The 5,000-nt window shown below is 47.0% G+C and overlaps 16 non-coding genes and 2 pseudogenes across 16 annotated transcripts in view; all 18 read right to left on the bottom strand.

Annotated features, from left to right (window-relative positions):
- Window positions 1-20, bottom strand: part of LOC146255638 (5S ribosomal RNA) — a 109-nt pseudogene extending 89 nt beyond the window's left edge.
- Window positions 21-194: 174 nt separating this feature from the next.
- LOC146255637 (5S ribosomal RNA) lies at window positions 195-313 on the bottom strand. The gene has a single exon (XR_014730471.1). It is a non-coding gene; the product is annotated as a 5S ribosomal RNA (ribosomal RNA).
- Window positions 314-493: 180 nt separating this feature from the next.
- LOC146255636 (5S ribosomal RNA) lies at window positions 494-612 on the bottom strand. Its single transcript, XR_014730896.1, has one exon. It is a non-coding gene; the product is annotated as a 5S ribosomal RNA (ribosomal RNA).
- Window positions 613-798: 186 nt separating this feature from the next.
- Window positions 799-917, bottom strand: LOC146255635 (5S ribosomal RNA). The gene has a single exon (XR_014731255.1). It is a non-coding gene; the product is annotated as a 5S ribosomal RNA (ribosomal RNA).
- Window positions 918-1,087: 170 nt separating this feature from the next.
- Window positions 1,088-1,206, bottom strand: LOC146255634 (5S ribosomal RNA). The gene has a single exon (XR_014731253.1). It is a non-coding gene; the product is annotated as a 5S ribosomal RNA (ribosomal RNA).
- Window positions 1,207-1,384: 178 nt separating this feature from the next.
- On the bottom strand, window positions 1,385-1,503 carry LOC146255633 (5S ribosomal RNA). Its single transcript, XR_014730832.1, has one exon. It is a non-coding gene; the product is annotated as a 5S ribosomal RNA (ribosomal RNA).
- A 182-nt stretch (window positions 1,504-1,685) lies between these two features.
- LOC146255632 (5S ribosomal RNA) lies at window positions 1,686-1,804 on the bottom strand. Its single transcript, XR_014731252.1, has one exon. It is a non-coding gene; the product is annotated as a 5S ribosomal RNA (ribosomal RNA).
- A 174-nt stretch (window positions 1,805-1,978) lies between these two features.
- LOC146255631 (5S ribosomal RNA) lies at window positions 1,979-2,097 on the bottom strand. The gene has a single exon (XR_014731251.1). It is a non-coding gene; the product is annotated as a 5S ribosomal RNA (ribosomal RNA).
- Window positions 2,098-2,281: 184 nt separating this feature from the next.
- Window positions 2,282-2,400, bottom strand: LOC146255630 (5S ribosomal RNA). The gene has a single exon (XR_014730625.1). It is a non-coding gene; the product is annotated as a 5S ribosomal RNA (ribosomal RNA).
- A 178-nt stretch (window positions 2,401-2,578) lies between these two features.
- On the bottom strand, window positions 2,579-2,697 carry LOC146255629 (5S ribosomal RNA). Its single transcript, XR_014730551.1, has one exon. It is a non-coding gene; the product is annotated as a 5S ribosomal RNA (ribosomal RNA).
- Window positions 2,698-2,873: 176 nt separating this feature from the next.
- LOC146255628 (5S ribosomal RNA) lies at window positions 2,874-2,992 on the bottom strand. The gene has a single exon (XR_014730920.1). It is a non-coding gene; the product is annotated as a 5S ribosomal RNA (ribosomal RNA).
- Window positions 2,993-3,178: 186 nt separating this feature from the next.
- On the bottom strand, window positions 3,179-3,297 carry LOC146255627 (5S ribosomal RNA). The gene has a single exon (XR_014731250.1). It is a non-coding gene; the product is annotated as a 5S ribosomal RNA (ribosomal RNA).
- A 168-nt stretch (window positions 3,298-3,465) lies between these two features.
- On the bottom strand, window positions 3,466-3,584 carry LOC146255626 (5S ribosomal RNA). Its single transcript, XR_014730378.1, has one exon. It is a non-coding gene; the product is annotated as a 5S ribosomal RNA (ribosomal RNA).
- A 178-nt stretch (window positions 3,585-3,762) lies between these two features.
- LOC146255625 (5S ribosomal RNA) lies at window positions 3,763-3,881 on the bottom strand. The gene has a single exon (XR_014730470.1). It is a non-coding gene; the product is annotated as a 5S ribosomal RNA (ribosomal RNA).
- Window positions 3,882-4,065: 184 nt separating this feature from the next.
- Window positions 4,066-4,184, bottom strand: LOC146255624 (5S ribosomal RNA; annotated as a pseudogene).
- A 178-nt stretch (window positions 4,185-4,362) lies between these two features.
- LOC146255623 (5S ribosomal RNA) lies at window positions 4,363-4,481 on the bottom strand. The gene has a single exon (XR_014731249.1). It is a non-coding gene; the product is annotated as a 5S ribosomal RNA (ribosomal RNA).
- A 172-nt stretch (window positions 4,482-4,653) lies between these two features.
- LOC146255622 (5S ribosomal RNA) lies at window positions 4,654-4,772 on the bottom strand. The gene has a single exon (XR_014730469.1). It is a non-coding gene; the product is annotated as a 5S ribosomal RNA (ribosomal RNA).
- A 186-nt stretch (window positions 4,773-4,958) lies between these two features.
- LOC146255621 (5S ribosomal RNA) overlaps window positions 4,959-5,000 on the bottom strand; it is a 119-nt gene continuing 77 nt past the window's right edge. The window contains exon 1 of the ribosomal RNA XR_014731247.1: window positions 4,959-5,000. This exon is cut by the window's right edge and continues 77 nt beyond it. This is a non-coding gene — a ribosomal RNA (5S ribosomal RNA).

Raw genomic sequence — 5,000 nt, 5'->3', positions numbered from 1 at the left:
AGGCTGGTATGGCCGTACGAAATAAGTTGACAACCATAGGCTACTTATCCATATACAGATTTAGCAATTGACAATGCAAGGTAGTCTCTCTCTCTCTCTCTCTCGTGTCAAAATGAAAACAGCTTCCAGCCCCTTTCATGAAGGACTACTTGTGCATATTGCAAGATGTCAGTTTCTAAGTGAATGAGCAAAAGAGCATACAGCACCTGGTATTCCCAGGCGGTCTCCCATCCAAGTACTAACCAGGCCCGACCCTGCTTAGCTTCCGAGATCAGACGTGATCGGGCGTTGCCAGGCTGGTATGGCCGTACGAAATAAGTTGACAACCATAGGCTACTTATCCATATACAGATTTAGCAATTGACAATGCAAGGTGGTCTCTCTCTCTCTCTCTCTCTCTCTCGTGTCAAAATGAAAACAGCTTCCAGCCCCTTTCATGAAGGACTACTTGTGCATATTGCAAGATGTCAGTTTCTAAGTGAATGAGCAAAAGAGCATACAGCACCTGGTATTCCCAGGCGGTCTCCCATCCAAGTACCAACCAGGCCCGACCCTGCTTAGCTTCCGAGATCAGACGTGATCGGGCGTTGCCAGGCTGGTATGGCCGTACGAAATAAGTTGACAACCATAGGCTACTTATCCATATACAGATTTAGCAATTGACAATGCAAGGTAGTCTCTCTCTCTCTCTCTCTCTCTCTCTCTCTCGTGTCAAAATGAATACAGCTTCCAGCCCCTTTCATGAAGGACTACTTGTGCATATTGCAAGATGTCAGTTTCTAAGTGAATGAGCAAAAGAGCATACAGCACCTGGTATTCCCAGGCGGTCTCCCATCCAAGTACTAACCAGGCCCGACCCTGCTTAGCTTCCGAGATCAGACGAGATCGGGCGTTGCCAGGCTGGTATGGCCGTACGAAATAAGTTGACAACCATAGGCTACTTATCCATATACAGATTTAGCAATTGACAATGCAAGGTGGTCTCTCTCTCTCTCTCGTGTCAAAATGAAAACAGCTTCCAGCCCCTTTCATGAAGGACTACTTGTGCATATTGCAAGATTTCAGTTTCTAAGTGAATGAGCAAAAGAGCATACAGCACCTGGTATTCCCAGGCGGTCTCCCATCCAAGTACTAACCAGGCCCGACCCTGCTTAGCTTCCGAGATCAGACGAGATCGGGCGTTGCCAGGCTGGTATGGCCGTACGAAATAAGTTGACAACCATAGGCTACTTATCCATATACAGATTTTGCAATTGACAATGCAAGGTAGTCTCTCTCTCTCTCTCTCTCTCTCGTGTCAAAATGAAAACAGCTTCCAGCCCCTTTCATGAAGGACTACTTGTGCATATTGCAAGATGTCAGTTTCTAAGTGAATGAGCAAAAGAGCATACAGCACCTGGTATTCCCAGGCGGTCTCCCATCCAAGTACTAACCAGGCCCGACCCTGCTTAGCTTCCGAGATCAGACGAGATCGGGCGTTGCCAGGCTGGTATGGCCGTACTAAATAAGTTGACAACCATAGGCTACTTATCCATATACAGATTTAGCAATTGACAATGCAAGGTAGTCTCTCTCTCTCTCTCTCTCTCTCTCTCGTGTCAAAATGAAAACAGCTTCCAGCCCCTTTCATGAAGGACTACTTGTGCATATTGCAAGATGTCAGTTTCTAAGTGAATGAGCAAAAGAGCATACAGCACCTGGTATTCCCAGGCGGTCTCCCATCCAAGTACTAACCAGGCCCGACCCTGCTTAGCTTCCGAGATCAGACGAGATCGGGCGTTGCCAGGCTGGTATGGCCGTACGAAATAAGTTGACAACCATAGGCTACTTATCCATATACAGATTTAGCAATTGACAATGCAAGGTGGTCTCTCTCTCTCTCTCTCTCGTGTCAAAATGAAAACAGCTTCCAGCCCCTTTCATGAAGGACTACTTGTGCATATTGCAAGATTTCAGTTTCTAAGTGAATGAGCAAAAGAGCATACAGCACCTGGTATTCCCAGGCGGTCTCCCATCCAAGTACTAACCAGGCCCGACCCTGCTTAGCTTCCGAGATCAGACGAGATCGGGCGTTGCCAGGCTGGTATGGCCGTACGAGATAAGTTGACAACCATAGGCTACTTATCCATATACAGATTTAGCAATTGACAATGCAAGGTAGTCTCTCTCTCTCTCTCTCTCTCTCTCTCTCGTGTCAAAATGAAAACAGCTTCCAGCCCCTTTCATGAAGGACTACTTGTGCATATTGCAAGATGTCAGTTTCTAAGTGAATGAGCAAAAGAGCATACAGCACCTGGTATTCCCAGGCGGTCTCCCATCCAAGTACTAACCAGGCCCGACCCTGCTTAGCTTCCGAGATCAGACGAGATCGGGCGTTGCCAGGCTGGTATGGCCGTACAAAATAAGTTGACAACCATAGGCTACTTATCCATATACAGATTTAGCAATTGACAATGCAAGGTAGTCTCTCTCTCTCTCTCTCTCTCTCGTGTCAAAATGAAAACAGCTTCCAGCCCCTTTCATGAAGGACTACTTGTGCATATTGCAAGATGTCAGTTTCTAAGTGAATGAGCAAAAGAGCATACAGCACCTGGTATTCCCAGGCGGTCTCCCATCCAAGTACTAACCAGGCCCGACCCTGCTTAGCTTCCGAGATCAGACGAGATCGGGCGTGGCCAGGCTGGTATGGCCGTACGAAATAAGTTGACAACCATAGGCTACTTATCCATATACAGATTTAGCAATTGACAATGCAAGGTAGTCTCTCTCTCTCTCTCTCTCTCGTGTCAAAATGAAAACAGCTTCCAGCCCCTTTCATGAAGGACTACTTGTGCATATTGCAAGATTTCAGTTTCTAAGTGAATGAGCAAAAGAGCATACAGCACCTGGTATTCCCAGGCGGTCTCCCATCCAAGTACTAACCAGGCCCGACCCTGCTTAGCTTCCGAGATCAGACGAGATCGGGCGTTGCCAGGCTGGTATGGCCGTACCAAATAAGTTGACAACCAAAGGCTACTTATCCATATACAGATTTAGCAATTGACAATGCAAGGTAGTCTCTCTCTCTCTCTCTCTCTCTCTCTCTCTCGTGTCAAAATGAAAACAGCTTCCAGCCCCTTTCATGAAGGACTACTTGTGCATATTGCAAGATGTCAGTTTCTAAGTGAATGAGCAAAAGAGCATACAGCACCTGGTATTCCCAGGCGGTCTCCCATCCAAGTACTAACCAGGCCCGACCCTGCTTAGCTTCCGAGATCAGACGAGATCGGGCGTTGCCAGGCTGGTATGGCCGTACGAAATAAGTTGACAACCATAGGCTACTTATCCATATACAGATTTAGCAATTGACAATGCAAGGTGGTCTCTCTCTCTCTCGTGTCAAAATGAAAACAGCTTCCAGCCCCTTTCATGAAGGACTACTTGTGCATATTGCAAGATTTCAGTTTCTAAGTGAATGAGCAAAAGAGCATACAGCACCTGGTATTCCCAGGCGGTCTCCCATCCAAGTACTAACCAGGCCCGACCCTGCTTAGCTTCCGAGATCAGACGAGATCGGGCGTTGCCAGGCTGGTATGGCTGTACGAAATAAGTTGACAACCATAGGCTACTTATCCATATACAGATTTAGCAATTCACAATGCAAGGTAGTCTCTCTCTCTCTCTCTCTCTCTCGTGTCAAAATGAAAACAGCTTCCAGCCCCTTTCATGAAGGACTACTTGTGCATATTGCAAGATGTCAGTTTCTAAGTGAATGAGCAAAAGAGCATACAGCACCTGGTATTCCCAGGCGGTCTCCCATCCAAGTACTAACCAGGCCCGACCCTGCTTAGCTTCCGAGATCAGACGTGATCGGGCGTTGCCAGGCTGGTATGGCCGTACGAAATAAGTTGACAACCATAGGCTACTTATCCATATACAGATTTAGCAATTGACAATGCAAGGTAGTCTCTCTCTCTCTCTCTCTCTCTCTCTCTCGTGTCAAAATGAAAACAGCTTCCAGCCCCTTTCATGAAGGACTACTTGTGCATATTGCAAGATGTCAGTTTCTAAGTGAATGAGCAAAAGAGCATACAGCATCTGGTATTCCCAGGCGGTCTCCCATCCAAGTACTAACCAGGCCCGACCCTGCTTAGCTTCCGAGATCAGACGAGATCGGGCGTTGCCAGGCTGGTATGGCCGTACGAAATAAGTTGACAACCATAGGCTACTTATCCATATACAGATTTAGCAATTGACAATGCAAGGTAGTCTCTCTCTCTCTCTCTCTCTCTCGTGTCAAAATGAAAACAGCTTCCAGCCCCTTTCATGAAGGACTACTTGTGCATATTGCAAGATGTCAGTTTCTAAGTGAATGAGCAAAAGAGCATACAGCACCTGGTATTCCCAGGCGGTCTCCCATCCAAGTACTAACCAGGCCCGACCCTGCTTAGCTTCCGAGATCAGACGAGATCGGGCGTTGCCAGGCTGGTATGGCCGTACGAAATAAGTTGACAACCATAGGCTACTTATCCATATACAGATTTAGCAATTGACAATGCAAGGTGGTCTCTCTCTCTCTCTCTCGTGTCAAAATGAAAACAGCTTCCAGCCCCTTTCATGAAGGACTACTTGTGCATATTGCAAGATTTCAGTTTCTAAGTGAATGAGCAAAAGAGCATACAGCACCTGGTATTCCCAGGCGGTCTCCCATCCAAGTACTAACCAGGCCCGACCCTGCTTAGCTTCCGAGATCAGACGTGATCGGGCGTTGCCAGGCTGGTATGGCCGTACGAAATAAGTTGACAACCATAGGCTACTTATCCATATACAGATTTAGCAATTGACAATGCAAGGTAGTCTCTCTCTCTCTCTCTCTCTCTCTCTCTCTCGTGTCAAAATGAAAACAGCTTCCAGCCCCTTTCATGAAGGACTACTTGTGCATATTGCAAGATGTCAGTTTCTAAGTGAATGAGCAAAAGAGCATACAGCACCTGGTATTCCCAGGCGGTCTCCCATCCAAG

Source organism: Hypomesus nipponensis, chromosome 15 (genome assembly GCF_054491055.1).
Source record: "Hypomesus nipponensis isolate SF chromosome 15, ASM5449105v1, whole genome shotgun sequence".
NCBI classification, from domain to species: domain Eukaryota; kingdom Metazoa; phylum Chordata; class Actinopteri; order Osmeriformes; family Osmeridae; genus Hypomesus; species Hypomesus nipponensis.
The sequence above is the reverse complement of the archived record's forward strand: the minus strand, read 5'-3'. Positions and strand labels throughout refer to the sequence as shown.